Source organism: Salmo trutta, chromosome 9, assembly GCF_901001165.1.
Source record: "Salmo trutta chromosome 9, fSalTru1.1, whole genome shotgun sequence".
NCBI lineage: Eukaryota > Metazoa > Chordata > Actinopteri > Salmoniformes > Salmonidae > Salmo > Salmo trutta.
In genome coordinates this window covers 27,853,534-27,869,980 of record NC_042965.1, presented here as the reverse complement: position 1 = coordinate 27,869,980, position 16,447 = coordinate 27,853,534, and the positions used below count along the sequence as shown (strand labels likewise).

The 16,447-nt window shown below is 43.0% G+C and overlaps 1 pseudogene; it reads right to left on the bottom strand.

Moving 5' to 3' along the window:
- LOC115199603 (thioredoxin reductase 2, mitochondrial-like) overlaps positions 1-15,474 on the bottom strand; it is a 47,871-nt pseudogene extending 32,397 nt beyond the window's left edge.
- Between the last annotated feature and the right edge of the window lie 973 nt (positions 15,475-16,447).

The window sequence follows — 16,447 nt, the reverse complement described above, 5'->3', positions numbered from 1 at the left end:
CTGGAGGTCATTTTGCAGGGCTCTGGCAGTGCTCCTCCTGCTCCTCCTTGCACAAAGGCGGAGGTAGCGGTCCTGCTGCTGGGTTGTTGCCCTCCTACGGCCTCCTCCACGTCTCCTGATGTACTGGCCTGTCTCCTGGTAGTGCCTCCATGCTCTGGACACTATGCTGACAGACACAGCAAACCTTCTTGCCACAGCTCGCATTGATGTGCCATCCTGGATGAGCTGCACTACCTGAGCCACTTGTGTGGGTTGTAGACTCCGTCTCATGCTACCACTAGAGTGAAAGCACCGCCAGCATTCAAAAGTGACCAAAACATCAGCCAGGAAGCATAGGAACTGAGAAGTGGTCTGTGGTCCCCACCTGCAGAACCACTCCTTTATTGGGGGTGTCTTGCTAATTGCCTATAATTTCCACCTGTTGTCTATTCCATGTGCACAACAGCATGTGAAATGTATTGTCAATCAGTGTTGCTTCCTAAGTGGACAGTTTGATTTCACAGAAGTGTGATTGACTTGGAGTTACATTGGGTTGTTTAAGTGTTCCCTTTATTTTTTTGAGCAGTGTATAATCACCACTGTGTATTTTTTACCACCTTGTTGCCCATAGCACAGGGTAATTCTGAATGCATTATTAAGAAACACTATCTTACCTCTGAAGTTGCTACAGATTTTAATGAGGGTATGAACAATACTCCACCACCTATTCTGCCTTCCTCTTATGATGATTTAGTTGATCACTTTAATAGTAAATTAAAGGCAACCATTGATGCCATAGATCCAGTAAAGTTGAAAAAGAATCAAAACAGAGAGAAACTTGGATGAGTGAGGAAACTAATCAATTAAAGAGAAATTGCAGAAAGGCAGAGCAGAAGTGGAGAAAGTCAAAGTTGCTGGTCGATTATGATATTCTGAGAGAGTAATTTGGGATATATAACAAGGCAATTAGAAAAGCCAGTCGGGCAAATTTTTCTAACTTCATCACTATTAAATCAAAAATAATTTGAGTGCTCTTCTCGACCATTGATGGCATGATAAATCCTACCCCCGCAAACCTGTGAACTTTCCTCCACATCTAAATGTGCTAAGTTGTCATATTTCAGAGATTCTTAAAAACAGTTTTTAATTGCATATCCGAAGAACTGCACAATATTGTTAATCACTCCCTGTTCACAGGCACTTTCCCCACTGCACCAAAAACTTAAGGTGAAACACATTCTGAAGAAAAGTCATCTAGATTATTCAACTCCTAGCAATTTTCAGCCAATCTCTAACCTTCCTTTCCTCAGCAAAATTCTGGAAAAAAATTTCAATCTGGTTTTCGGGCCCACCACAGCACAGAGAGCCTTATTTAAAGTGGTAAGTTATCTTAGAGCCAAAACAGATACCAAACAGCTCTCTGTCCTTGTACTCTTAGATTTAAGTGCTGCATTCAACACTGTTGACCATAATGTCCTTCTGGACAGACTGAAGAGGTGGGTTGGGCTCTCTGGTCCACTTCTAAATTGGTTTAGGGCCCATTTAACCGGTCAAGAGAGTTTGTCACCCTTGGTGAACATAACTCAGAGAAAATACATATCACATGTGGCGTTCCACAAGGTTCTATTTTGGGTCTGGTACTGTTCAGTTTATACATGTTACCCTTTGGCAGAGTTATCAGAAAGCAGAGCATTGATGTTCACTGCTATGCAGATGATACACAGCTTTACATGTCACCAGATAATTTTAGCGTCACTGATCAATCAGACTATATCAGTGATTTAAATACTTGCATGGCTCACAACTCCTCCAGCTAAATCAAGACTGAGGTACTCATTGTTGGAGCCAAAGCACAGAGAGAAAATCTAGGCTACACGTTTTAAATGACGGGCAATAAAGATAAAATACCAGGTAAAAAAAAAAACAAGGTGTTATTTTAGATTCTGAGCAAAATTTCAAATCACACAGGAATGTGACCAAAATAGCTTTTTACTACCTGAGGAACATTACCAAGGTGCAGCCATCTCTCTCAGGCTGATACAGAGAGCAGGCTTGACTACTGTAATGCTCTCCTGTCTGGTCTCCCCAAGAAAGCCATTGGTCAACTGCAAAACATACAGAATGCTGCAGCGTGGGTAGTGACCAAGACCAGACGGAGAGCAAACATTAAACCGGTTTTAAGGTATCTCCACTGGCTGCCTGTTAGTTTTAGAATTCATTTCAAGTTTCTTCTATTGGTTTTTAAATCAATCCACGAATGTGCACCCCAATACCGTAAATTCCGGACTATAAGCCGCAACTTTTTTCCCAGGCTTTCAACCTCACGGCTTAAACAATGACGCGGCTAATATATGGATTTTTCCCGCTTTCAATAATTTTTTTCCCCAAAAAACACATTGTGACGTGCTCAGTTTTTTGGCGGCATGAAGCTTTCATTAGACCAATGAAATTGCCAAAACGGGTTAAGGTCAAACAACTTTTTTGTTTACTGTTTAGATTAAATCGAGCGCTCTCAAACTTCCCATCATTCTGATTACGGTAGTCATTTTGTCACCCTCATCATTGCAAAGACACGGAGAAATGCATATGATGCAGCTTTCAAGTTGAAGGCGATTGATCTGGCTGTTGGAAAAGGAAATAGAGCTGTTGCACGGGAGCTTGGTCTTAATGAGTCGATGATAAGACGTTGGAAACAGCAGCGTGAGGAATTGACTCAGTGCAAAAAGACAACTAAAGCTTACTGCTAATTATTTTTTTTTTGTTACAAGCCGTGTTTCGTTAAAGCCTATTTATTTTTGTTACAAGCCGTGTTTCATTAAAGCCTATTTATTTTTGTTACAAGCCGTGTTTCGTTAAAGCCTATTTATTTTTGTTACAAGCCGTGTTTCGTTAAAGCCTGTGTAAAGTTAATTTGTTTCAATGTACCGGTAGGCACCTGCGGCTTATAGACATGTGCGGCTTATATATGTTCAAAATGTTTTTTATTTTTTTAATTCAGTTAATAGTCCGGAAATTACGGTACATGTCAGACATGCTTTTAAGTTATGTACGCAGTAGGTCCCTCAGGTCCTCTGGCACTGGCCTTTTAACTATCCAAAAACCTAGGACCAAGCGGCATGGAGAGGCAGCCTTTAATTATTATAACCCCAGCCTCTGGCATAGCCTTCCAGAAAACCTGAGGGGGGCTAAAACTGTGGACATATTAAAACATCCGTTTAGCTTTGCTTTTCCATAGGGTGCGTTAGTTGTTCAGTTTGTGTTATTATTATTATTATTTTTTAATCTTATGTTTGTTGTGAAGAAAATATTTCAGCTTTTATTTCATTTTTTTTCCCTATGAAGCACATTGCGTTGCATTCCATGTCTGAAATGTGCTGTATAAATAAAGCTTGATTTGATTACATGATTTTGGTGGGTACTTATGTTTATCCTATTGGAAATGTGTTTTTGCATATCCCAACTCTTCCTGAGACGCCCTCGGAGAGTGGGAGCCCGGCCATGGTCTGCCATTAGAGTGCAGAGGAAGACGTCCATCCACCAAAATATAACTCTATAACAAATATATATTATTATTGCTGCCAATTTCCCAGTCCCAGTGAGTCTCAAGGTCTTGGTATTTTGACTGCAGTCGACAGACTGGACACTGTGCCTTGACTTCCACATTGTTTGAACCTCAGCTCTCTGAGAGCAGCAACCTGCCAGGGTGGGAAAAACGTAATCTCTCCCAAAAGGTCACCCACATCCTGGTCCACATGTCACATGCTCCCTGTCACACGCACAGGCAGAGAGATGCTTTGGCTGGTACTGTACAGTCACACACTGCAGAGGGGTGTAGTCAGGCTTTCGGAAACGTGTCGTCTTTGGGACCATCTCAACACAAATAAACGTCTGCCGGGCAGCCAGGCGGAAGTTCCCTCCATTGTGTTGGTTGGCGGAATGAGAGAAATTACATGGTGTGATAAAGAGAGAAAAGGACGGGAAAGAGAGGTCTGGTGTGGGTACAGAGCCGCAGACAGACAGGGCCAGCCATGCAGTGACAGATGCTGCAGGAGGTAGCGTTGGGTGGCGTGGCAGGCTGGTTTCCGCAGGGCTGGTACAACGGCAGGAAAGCCCAGAGCAGAGCGAGAGAACAAAGGAGGGAATGCAGTGACCCGTGCCTGGGTGCATCCTGCCCCTGCCCCAGCCAGGCCCAGGACCCGGACCCAGCACTGGGCTGGGTGATTAACACTTCCCCTGGTGATTCCATCATTCACGCTTTATTACCTTGTTTTTGGGCTTGATACTCTGTCTGCTGACACTGCACTCTTTTGTAGATGACAATAAAACAAATGTCTGGAAAGGGAAGGGGGACTAGTGGTTTAACCGATACATCTTTGCAAAGCTTATTGTATGTTATGTGGCATACTCAACACACGTGATTGCAGCTGCTACTAAAATAGTAGTGATTTCTTCCAAACATTAGGGTATTACTGTAGTAATATGTGGGACAATTCTCTTCCTTCCCCGACACACTCACCTACGGCCCACAGCACAGAGTCAAAGGTGTCCTGTTGGTACTGTATGTTTGTCTGTCCAAGTCACCTGCAGCGCCCCAGAGGACAGCTTGTCCAATCTCTTGGTGAAATTCCTCCGGGAGAACTTGGTGCCATAGGCCTCCATGTAGTCAGTCACCAGCCCTGCCATTTGCGGCAGCACACACAAGACGAGAGGGGAGAAATTCAGGTTGTTGACAGCTCAGTCACCTTTCCAGCACTTGACTTGGGAAAACTATTATTCCAAACTTAACTTGTTCAAGAAAAGTCACAATATCACCAGTACACAAAGAATCAATGGGCTCCTGAGTGGCGCAGTGGTCTAAGGCACCGCATCCCAGTGCTAGAGGCGTAACTACAGCCCCTGGTTCGATTCCAGGCTGTATCACAACCGGACATGATTGGGAGGCCCATAGGGTGGCGCACAATTGGCCCAGCGTTGTCCGGGTTTGGCCGGTGTAGGCTGTCATTGTAAATAAGAATATGCTCTTAACTGACTTGCCTAGTTAAATTTAATAAAACAAAAAAATCTATATCAATTTGTAAATGAGTAGTGAGAAATTCTACGATCTCTGAAATATATTTAAAAGCAACAACACATTTGAGTTACAGTATAAACACGATACAGTAAAGAGAAATAAGAAATTAATTAGTGTCAAATCTATTTTGAAAAATGTAAAATTGTGATAAGTGCAGTACCTGATCGAACCCCCTGAGGGGGATGCTGCACACAATGAATGTGGTGTCCAGGCCAATGCCTGTCAGGATGCCAGCACACTCCAGGGCCACATCTTCATAGCACCATGTTCAGGAAAACAGAACACTACACAAATGCTATCAGAGGAACCTTGTCTATCTCTAGTTAAAGTAGATGTGACAACTGAGAAACTGGAGCATAAGAGGCATTGATAGACAGGTGACCCCAGTCTAGGAAGAATGGGTCACCAGTTGAACTGCAATTCACCACTTTTTGCCTTCAACATTAGGGCCAACTCACTCTAACAATATAGAGTGTAACCAGTGACTCATGACCAAGCACATCGGCAGTCAAAAGGATACAGCTGGCACCAACCACAAGTCTGAAAAACAAAAACCATTCATCTTAGCTGTTTTCATTTAAAATATATATCTCTTGGAAGTTATATAGTACAGGTATATGTGCTTTTCTATACGATGCACTTCATACATTTTCCTTCAAATGATCTTGAATACTACTGCGCCAAACAAAACAGGGAAACTGGACACAAATGTTTAGTCTGAATCTGAAGAATTTAAAAGTGATGAAAATACTGTTCGAACTTCGGAGGCTCCATTACTCAACTGTAAAACGTCAAGAAGTGTTCGAATGTCGGAGGCTCCATTACTCAACTGTAAAACGACAAGAAGTGTTCGAATGTCGGAGGCTCCATTACTCAACTGTAAAACGACAAGAAGTGTTCGAATATCGGAGGCTCCATTACTCAACTGTAAAACGTCAAGAACTGTTCAGATGTCGGAGGCTCCATTACTCAACTGTAAAACGTCAAGAACTGTTCAGATGTCGGAGGCTCCATTACTCAACTAAAACGTCAAGAAGTGTTCGAATGTCGGAGGCTCCATTACTCAACTGTAAAACGTCAAGAACTGTTCAGATGTCGGAGGCTCCATTACTCAACTGTAAAACGTCAAGAACTGTTCAGATGTCGGAGGCTCCATTACTCAACTGTAAAACATCAAGAACTGTTCAGATGTCGGAGGCTCCATTACTCAACTGTAAAACGTCAAGAACTGTTCAGATGTTGGAGGCTCCATTACTCAACTAAAACGTCAAGAACTGTTCGAATGTCGGAGGCTCCATTACTCAACTAAAACGTCAAGAACTGTTCGAATGTCGGAGGCTCCATTACTCAACTGTAAAACGTCAAGAACTGTTCAGATGTCGGAGGCTCCATTACTCAACTGTAAAACGTCAAGAACTGTTCAGATGTCGGAGGCTCCATTACTCAACTGTAAAACATCAAGAACTGTTCAGATGTCGGAGGCTCCATTACTCAACTGTAAAACGTCAAGAACTGTTCAGATGTTGGAGGCTCCATTACTCAACTAAAACGTCAAGAACTGTTCGAATGTCGGAGGCTCCATTACTCAACTAAAACGTCAAGAACTGTTCGAATGTCGGAGGCTCCATTACTCAACTGTAAAACGTCAAAACAGACAATAAGAGAGGAGGAAAAAGAGGAAGGGGTTGCGGAGTTGGTAGGGCCGGTCTCTGTGTGCGTGTGTGGGCCAGGTGAATCACACCTCTAATCCAGCCCTGAGCTCCACTCACTACTAGCGTTCAGGCTAATCCCTGCGGATGGGGTGTGCCGTGTTCATGGCTCAGTCCACACATCACTCCGCTGAGTGACGCCCATCACCCGCATGGAGGCCAGGGCCTCTTTTGCTCTCCCATCCTCTACCTATCCATGGCTCTCCACACTGGCCCAGGCCCTGGCAGCTGAGGGAGCCTGGGGCACACACAAGCCCAGCCATACCCCCAACTCATGCTAGCGCTAACTGCTAAGAGCGTCAGTACCCCGATCCTCCTGTCCACCTAATGCACAGCTGCACTTAGTGCACATGGTGAGGTGGCTTAGGGAGGGATTAGGCCAGGAGCTTTAGGCTGGTTCCACACTCTCATCTCCTTTCCCTGGCTGCTTGGTTATATTGTATTTCAGAGAGACTCTGGGATCGTTCTGTTATCCCTCATCCGGATGGTGGTGTCTGAAAGCATTGGTGGAGGCACAAACTCACAAGTGGGTCTCAAAAACACTGCATCTAGATGTGAAAGATGGGGGGGGGGGGGGCTGATTGTGTAACTAGAAACTACAGAGGGATGGATTCCAGTGGGAAAGACATACTTTACTATACTGATATGTGCCCAGTAAATGTTGCCCACTCCCCTGGAGGATGAGAAGTACTAGGAGCAGCCTTTCAAACAACAAAGATAACACAATCAAACTCAGGGCTTCCATAGGCTACATCCTGATCCAAAGCCACTTCAATGACTGTAGGAGTATGTCTGACTGTGACAGTTAAGAATTTGCCACTAGCTCGCTCTCTCTCTCTCATAACCTTGGGCCAACCTTCAGCAGTCCAGACAAGAGATAAGTGAATCTGTTCTCCTTCGGTGTCTCCTGTGTTCGCCACAATAACAGTGCTCTTTCAGAAGTGTTCCTTGAGGGGAGAATTCTACAGGCAGCGGACTTTATCTGACTCCAAATAGAAAGATATAGGATGAGAACTTAACTCCCTAACACAGTTGTGACTACAGAGAGAAAAGATAGTGTGTTACAATTGTCTCTCCTTTTGATGTTGTATCTTTTCATCCCAGGCTCATTTCCTCAGCTATTCTCTAGAGCAGGTATTCCCAAACTGGGGTACACGCAATGCCATCGGGGGTACGCCAAATTAAAATGTGATTCACATTAAAAAAAAGATTATTTTTTTCTCTCTCTTGGCTTCACATTTTCAACCCAACGTCAAATACAGGTAGCCAGGTCAAATAATTAACATCCAATCACATTAACCATTACTCTCTCACGGGAATTCCACTAACGGTCCGTATGTAGCTGCTACTCATTCCGTTTGTGCGAAAGTTCTTCTAACCATTTTATAAATTAAGGCCCGCGTCCATAGAGACACATACCAGCTCTACCAGCAGTACTACACCTGCACCTGTCGACGACACAAGTTGTTCTGCTTCCACGAGCACATCCAATGCTAGCATCAGTAATTCCACATGTTGTTAGCCCAGCTAGCATGGACACTGACAGTTGAGAATCTAATGCAGCCGAAGAGCTACTGCCCCCTTACCTGGGAAAGCACTGAACAACAGACCGGGACGTGGGACCATCGAAAAGGCGCAAATATGATGAGAACTACATTGATTTGGGGTTCACAAATATTGGGAGCAGTACCTTTCCTCAGCCACAGTGTGTTATATGTGCAAAAGTACTATCTCACAACTTGATGAAACCTTCACTCTTGCGCAGACATTTAGAAACAAAACATGGCAATTTGAAAAATAAGCCACGGGAGTTATTTTTGTTGTTGTTGCGAGAATTAAGACAACATTAATAACGGGCAACAAGCGTCTTATATTGTGAGCTACCGAGTGGCTAGGACAGGCAAGCCCCATACTATTGTGGAGGACTTCATTCTTCCTGCTACCACGGATATGGCTGGGACAATGCTGGGGGAAAAGGCCCCAAAAAACTATACAGATAATGCCTTCATCAAACAACACTGTTTCACCACGCATCAGTGACATGGCAGGAGATGTTTTGAAACAATTACTGCTTCGCATACAAGCCAGTGAATTATGTGTTACAGCTGGATGCGTCAGACGTGGGGGGCCTGGCACAGCACCTGGTATATGTCCATTACATTTATGGGGGGGGGGGGGGGGGGTCAATTAAGGAAGACATCCTCTTCTGCAAACCACTGGAAACCAGGACAACATGAGAGGATATTTTTAAAGTATTGGACAGCTTTGTGACATCAAATGGACTTGTGGTCAAGATGTGTTGGTATCTGTACTGATGGCGCAAAAGCCATGACAGGGAGATATAGTGGGGTGGTAACACGCGTGCAAGTAGTTGCTCCCAATGCCACTTGGCAGCAAGAGCCTCTCGGTGGATGCTGCAGAGCACCCAAGGAAATGCCTGACAGCTTGAAAGATGTTTTGGACACTACAGTGAAAATGGTTAACTTTGTTAAAGCAAGGCCCCTGAACTCTCATGTATTTTCTGCACTATGCAATGATATGGGCAGCGACCATGTAACGCTTTTACAACAGACACTGTTTATCTAGGGGCAAAGTATTGACACGTTTTTTTGAGAGACAAGCTTAAAGTTCTTTACTGACCATAATTTTCACTTGTCTGACCACTTGCATGATGACGAGTTTCTCCCACGACTGGCCTATCTGGGTAATGTTTTTTCTCACCTGAATGATCTGAATCTAGAATTACAGGGACTCTCCGCAACTATATTCAATGTGTGGGACAAAATTGAGGCTATGATTAAGAAGTTGGAGCTCTTCTCTGTCTGCATTAACAAGGACAACACACAGGTCTTTCCATCATTGTATGATTTGTGTGCAAATGAACTCAAGCTTACGGACAATGTCAAATGTGATACAGCGAAGCACCTGGGTGAGCTGGGTGCGCAATTACTTTCCCGAAACGGATGACACAAACAACTGCATTCGTTATCCTTTCATGTCCTGCCTCCAGTCCACTTACCGCTATCTGAACGAGAGTGTCATCAAATTGCAACAAGCGGTTCTGTGAAAATTGTATTTTAAATCAGAAGCCACTGCCAAATTTCTGCATAGGGCTGCGCTCAGAGTTTACTGCCTTAGCAAATCGCGCTGTTAAGACACTGATGCCCTTTGCAACCACGTACCTATGTGAGAGTGGATTCTCGGCCCTCACTAGCATGAAAACTAAATACAGGCACAGACTGTGTGTGGAAAATGATTTAAGACAGACTCTCACCAATACAACCCAACATTGAAAAGGTATGTGCATCCTTTCAAGCACACCCTTCTCATTAACCTGTGGTCACAATTTTCGATGAACAAATAGTTATATGCAAGATGGCTAAATAAAGAACAAAATTATTGATTATTATTATGTGCCCTGGTCCTGTAAGAGCTCTTTGTCACTTCCCACAAGCCGGGTTGTGACAAAAACTCACACTCGTTCTTATGTTTAATAAATGTATCATATAGTGTGTGTGTGGCAGGCTTACAATGATGGAGAAAAAAAAAACATTTGAGAGTGCGCTGACCCTGGTGCTAGAGGGGGTACGCAGCTGGAGGTTGAATGTTTGAAGGGGTACGGGACTATAAGTTTGAGAACCACTGATCTAGAGGATGAGAAACTATAGCACATTTCAAGCCTGGTTCACTACCCTTTAGCACTGGAATTGATTTAAATAAATACTAAGTAAATATAGAATTAAAAAGTTAAGGAAATGCAGCAGAAAACTTCTTACACTCATGTCTACACTTCCCATCTATCGTGTTTGTGAGCGTGGTTGTGTGCTCAGGTCCTTCTAAAGGCACCACTCACCTGGAGCCATCCACTACCTCCACCAGCTGATCAACCCAAACACCCTCTCAGACCCCACCTGCAGAGCTGACAGCTCAGCTCCCTCCACAGAGCAAAGCAGCTCCTCAACAACAGCTCCTCCTAGGCAGGGAGAGATAGGTCTGAGGAGAGGAGAGCCACGGGAGGACCTGCTAATGCTAACCCCTAGTAGCCTGAGGGGCAGAGAGGACCACACTAACAGTAGGCCCCTACCTAACCACTCCACTACACCAAACAGTCCCACTCACATAGAGTTTCCTGGATTGAAGCGCTCTTTCTGGGGCCACTCACTTTAAAGCTACATAAAAAGCTGTGAGCAAATATGAGTTCATATTGCCCTCTAGTGGTAGAATGTTACAACAGCAGTCTAGTTTGACAAGAAAAATACAATTTCCCTGACTAAACTGGAGAGGGGTAACAAATAGGTTGTTACGAATTACGACGGAAATCTATTGTAGATTATATTTATAATAGCAAGGATTATCAATGAGTAGGTGACTAAGATAACTCTTCACTGTTGGCACTATGTACAGTTAAATTACAGCCACACTAACAAACATTACACTCAACCTCCATTTTGTGCCAAGTGGAAACAGTGTGGAGAGACCAATTAGACAAGCGATGACAGGATTTAAATGGCTGGATTGGAGATGTGTGTGTGTGTCTGTGTCCCAACCTTTGCTGAACACACACACGCACAGTTAATCTGAGTCAGGAGTGAGTGACAGGAACATTTAACACGTCCTATAGTAGAACACACTGTGTCCTGGATGGATCATTATGACAGAGCTGTCTGTGTACATGGCACAGCATTGTATGGTTCGTGTGTTTCACCACATGTACCACTCACGTCTTGGCAGGGGACTCTTTCAGCCAGAAGATAACATCACTAGTGATGCCATGCTGGATTGCTCCATGGATCTACAACACAGGAAGTAGAAACAGGTTAACACAACAAACACCGTTTGATTCATATTGTCAATACAGCGCCTGGCAAACGATTAGGCGAGGAAGGTTGGCTTTGTTCTTTGTTAGTCTGTTATCAACAGACAGTAAGTCACAGCCTGTGATACACCACAGGGAGGGAGGCCTATGAGAGGCCGCAGTCCCAGAGTGTATCCCAAATGATACCCTATTCCCTATGTAATGAATAGGGAACAGGTAGGGTGCCATTTGAGATGCAGCCCCAGACAGCCTCCCTCCTCCACCCAGTGAGAGCCATGTTTTGCCCACCACCATCCCATCAAAAGCTCCAGATTCACTATGGTGTTATCAGCAGCTGGGAGGATCAACAAAGGACATCTCTCCCCCCTGTCTACTGGGCAAGGACACATACAGAGGGAGAAGGGGGGTATGGAGAGAGGGAGAAGACAGAGAGAGAGAGGAGAGAGAGAGAGAGTGAGAGAGAGGTAAAGGTTAATACTTACATGTGTGGGGTACTTTGCCGCCCTCCAGTTGCAATCACAATGTCCTTGGCAGTCTGTGTCATCTGCCAGACAAGGGGGAAGAGAAATTATAATGACTTCAATAGGAAAATATGAATACGACAGTGTTGAAATTATGTTCCTTAAATAAAAATAATAATATGGTGAACATTTACATTTTTTGTCATTAACTCCCAGTTTGAATTACAGGACCAGTCAAGTTTGGACACACCTACCCATTCAAGGGTTTTTCTTTATTTTTACATTGTAGAATAATAGTGAAGACATCAAAACTATGAAATAACACATACGGAATCATGTAGTAACCAAACAAAGTGTTAAATAAATCTAAATATATTTGAGATTAGAGATTTTTCAAAGTAGCCACCCTTTGCCTTGACAGCTTTGCACACACTTCGCATTCTCTCAACCAGCTTCATGAGGTAGTCACCTGGAATTCATTTCAATTAACAGATGTGCCTTGTTAAAAAGTGAAATAGTGGAATTTCTTTACTTCTTAATGCGTTTGAGCCAATCAGTGTTGTGATAAGGTAGGGGTGGTATACAGAAGATAGCCCTATTTGGTAAAAGACCAAGTCCATATTATAGCAAGAACAGCTCAAATAAGCAAAGAGAAACAACATTACATCATTACTTTAAGACATGAAGGTCAGTCAATCCGGAAAATGTCAAGAACTTGAAGTTTCTTCAAGAGCAGTCGCAAAAATCATCAAGCCATATGATGAAACTGGCTCTCATGAGGACTGCCACAGGAAAGGAAGACCCATAGTTACCTCTGCTGCAGAGGATAAGTTCATTAGAGTTACCAGCTTCAGGAATTGCAGCCCAAATAAATGCTTCAGAGTTCAAGTAACAGACATATCTCAACATCAACTGTTCAGAGGAGACTGTGTGAATCAGGCCTTCGTGGTCGAATTGCTGCAAAGAAACCATGATTAAAGGACACCAATAAGAAGAATAGACTTGCTTGGGCCAACAAACATGAGCAATGGACATTAGACAGTTGGAAATCTGTCCTTTGATCTAATGAGTCCAAATGAGATTTTTGGTTCCAACTGCCATGTCTTTGTGAATTGCAGAGTAGGTGAACGGATGATCACTGCAGATGTGGTTCCCATGTGAAGCATGGAGGAGGTGTGATGGCGCTTTGCTGGTGACACAGATGCATTTAGAATTCAAGCACACATCACGGCTAACACAGCATTCTGCAGTGATACTCCTTTTGGTTTGCGCTTAGCAGGACTATCATTTGTTTTTCAACAGGACAATGACCCAACACCTCCAGGCTGTGTAAGGTTTATTTTACCAAAAATGAGAGTGATGGAGTGCTGCATCAGATGACCTGGCCTCCACAATCACCTCACCTCAACCCATTTGAGATGGTTTGGGATGAGTTGGACTGCAGAGTGAAGGAAAAGCAGCCAACAAGTGCTCAGCATATGTGAGAACTCCTTCAAGACTCTTGGAAAAGCATTCCAGGTGAAGCTGGTTGAGAGAATGCCAAGTGTGCAAAGCTGTCATCAAGGTGGCTACTTTGAAGAATCTAAAATATATTTTGATTTGTTTAACACTTTTTGGTTACTACATGATTCCATATCTGTTATTTCATAGTTTTGATGTCTTCACTATTATTCTACAATGTAGAATATAGTAAAAATAAAGAAAAACCCTTGAATGAGTAGGTGTGTCCAAACTTTTTACTGGTACTGTAGTATTACCTCTTTTCCTGTCCTGGTTTTTACCTCTTTTCCTGTCCTTTGACTGTGTGCTCATCCACCAGACTTCCTTTATTGTTCAGATACTTCACATTCCTGTCAAAGAAAACATGGTGACACAATGCAAACACCACAGGAGAACTTGTGAGAGATCTTGTGCAAACATTGGGTTTAGCTGAAAAAGGGTAAGTACTGCACAGCTACACTGTTAAAGCAGTTTTCTAGCCAAAACAATTATATATGAGAGTGAAGACAAAGTTTGGAGGAGAGATGTAAAGCCATTTTCTATGAAACTGCGTCTATTAAATATGAGATTCGGTTGCACAATGTGAACATCTGCTGTGAGAGTGTGGGCACATAAGAGGCAGAGCAACACCTGTTAGCCCTGCAGCCATTCAGTCAGAGCACTGCATGCAATCATGGACAATTCATCATAGCGCTGTAACCTCTGTGTACCAACAGGTCTGCTAGGCCTAAGAGGGAATATCTCAAGTCGGAAACTTAAGGAGGCAGTTGTCATAACAAAATTACTGAAAACTACAGGTATGCATGTGTAAAATGTTTAAGTTATACAACAGAATCTATGACGTACCGGCTGTGTTTACACAGGCAGCCCAATTCTGATCTTTTCCCCAATTATTGGCAAAAGAGCTGATCTGATTGGTCAAAAGACCAATTAGTGAAGAAAATAACAGAATTGGGTTGCCTGTGTATACGCAGCCACAGTGGCTGTAAGTAAGGGTGTGTCACTCACTTGTCCTGTAGCTGGACACGGTGGCCCCAGTTGAGGGACTTGACATGGTTCTATACAGCCTCTGCCATGGTGCTCCTGGAAAAACACACCAGAGTAACAGTTAGACGTGGTATCTGTGATAAGACAAAATACAACTATGCAAATGTTCACTATTTAAGTGCCCATTACAAGGCAAGCATTGAGCATTGTTTCATTGTTATATTTGCTCATATACTTGTGTGGATTGTGATGAACTGAGGAATATTCTGTGAATAACACACTTCAGATCAACGATGCCCACTGGTGAACCGTCACCATGTAATGTTGACTACAACCAAGGTCAACCACCATCTTGTCTTACTGCAAGACTACCACTAGATTGTAGCATTTAGCCATAACCTTAAGTGTTGAATTCTTATCAATCCAAAACATTGACAAACATTTAGTCTAGTAACCAGAATGACTATCGGTATTAAGAAACTAACAAACTTGTAAAATATATGTTCTTTCTACTTAATCCAAAATAGTTTGAGAAATGTGCATATCCACAGGTTTCCATTGTTCTCATACTAATGAGATGTACCAGTTGTGGGAGATGGGCCTGGGGATTTGCCAGCCATACTTCTGGGTGTCTTTCACAGCTGTGCCCAGCAGAGCAGCCTGTTGCATGAGCATCTTGGGAATGCAGCCCACGGTCACGCACGTGCCACCAATGCCCCACTTAGTACCTGGAAGGGTAGCATGATATATTTTTTAAACTTCTATATTAATGCAGATTGTTCACAACATAGTTTGTTTACTCCCAGACAAACAAGGTGAAATGCTTCAAGTCAACAGTTCAAGTCAAGCTGTTTTTGGTGGAATGTACAGTCAGTATCAGAACATTTCTCTTACCTTTAACTGAAGGCTCCACATAATCTAACACAGCAATGTTCAGTCCTACCTGAGCCACTGAAAACAAAGGACAGAATGTTTTGGTCAATCTTCATGGTCAGTAAAGCTGCATTAAAACATTAGACATTATCCTATATAAAACCTTTACACAGAGCCTGACCTCCTGGTAACAAACCATCTGGGGTACATGTGATTGTATATTATCCTCAAGAACAAACAGTGAAGTCCCTACTAGTTCATAATGTATTGTAATACTAATGATTTAATCATGGGATTGAGACACCACCTTCTTTGGAACAAGCCAGACCCCAGACCCACCTCCAATAACGACGAGATCATAGTCGAATTTCCCTGTAACAAACCAAATGCCTTGACATTCAATCTCTATTGGTCAATGCTGACACCATAAACACATAAGTTACTTAGAATGTACACGAGGTTACTTATCTAGAAACCAAGCTGACAAGTGCATAATGAAGGGCATTTGAAAAGAGCATGTTATTCTACCAAAGACACTCATTATTTGGAATATTTGACACTGACAGCTTGCCAAGTACCTCAACTATTCCGAGGTACTCGGGAAATTGACAGCTAGCTTGCAGGCCATTGGTTGCCACTATAGAAAGAGAAAACGCTGTTTGAGAGATTCATTCGAAATCAATCTCATAATCTGTCAGTTTGTCACTAGCTAGCAATATGGCAACAAACTCCATGTCTGTCAAGTTTCTCGTAAAAAAAAATGAATGCAGTTGGTGCGTTTCTACCGGTGTCTGCCTCTAGAGAATGCTGCCATGTTGTTATTATAAAAGGCCCTTCATAGGTGTCTGTAAGTCTGCCTGCCACATTTTACATAGGAAGCACATTCACTGAAACTACGTCGTCAAAATGTAAATGTCGTTGTAGTGTTGCAAATAAAATATTGTAAAAAAAAGTACATTTGATAGATGTGTTTTTTGTCTTCCTAGGCCAAACATAGTTCTCAAACTCCAGGCGCCATTCTGACTTCTCCCTACGGTTTTCAGCCATTAGC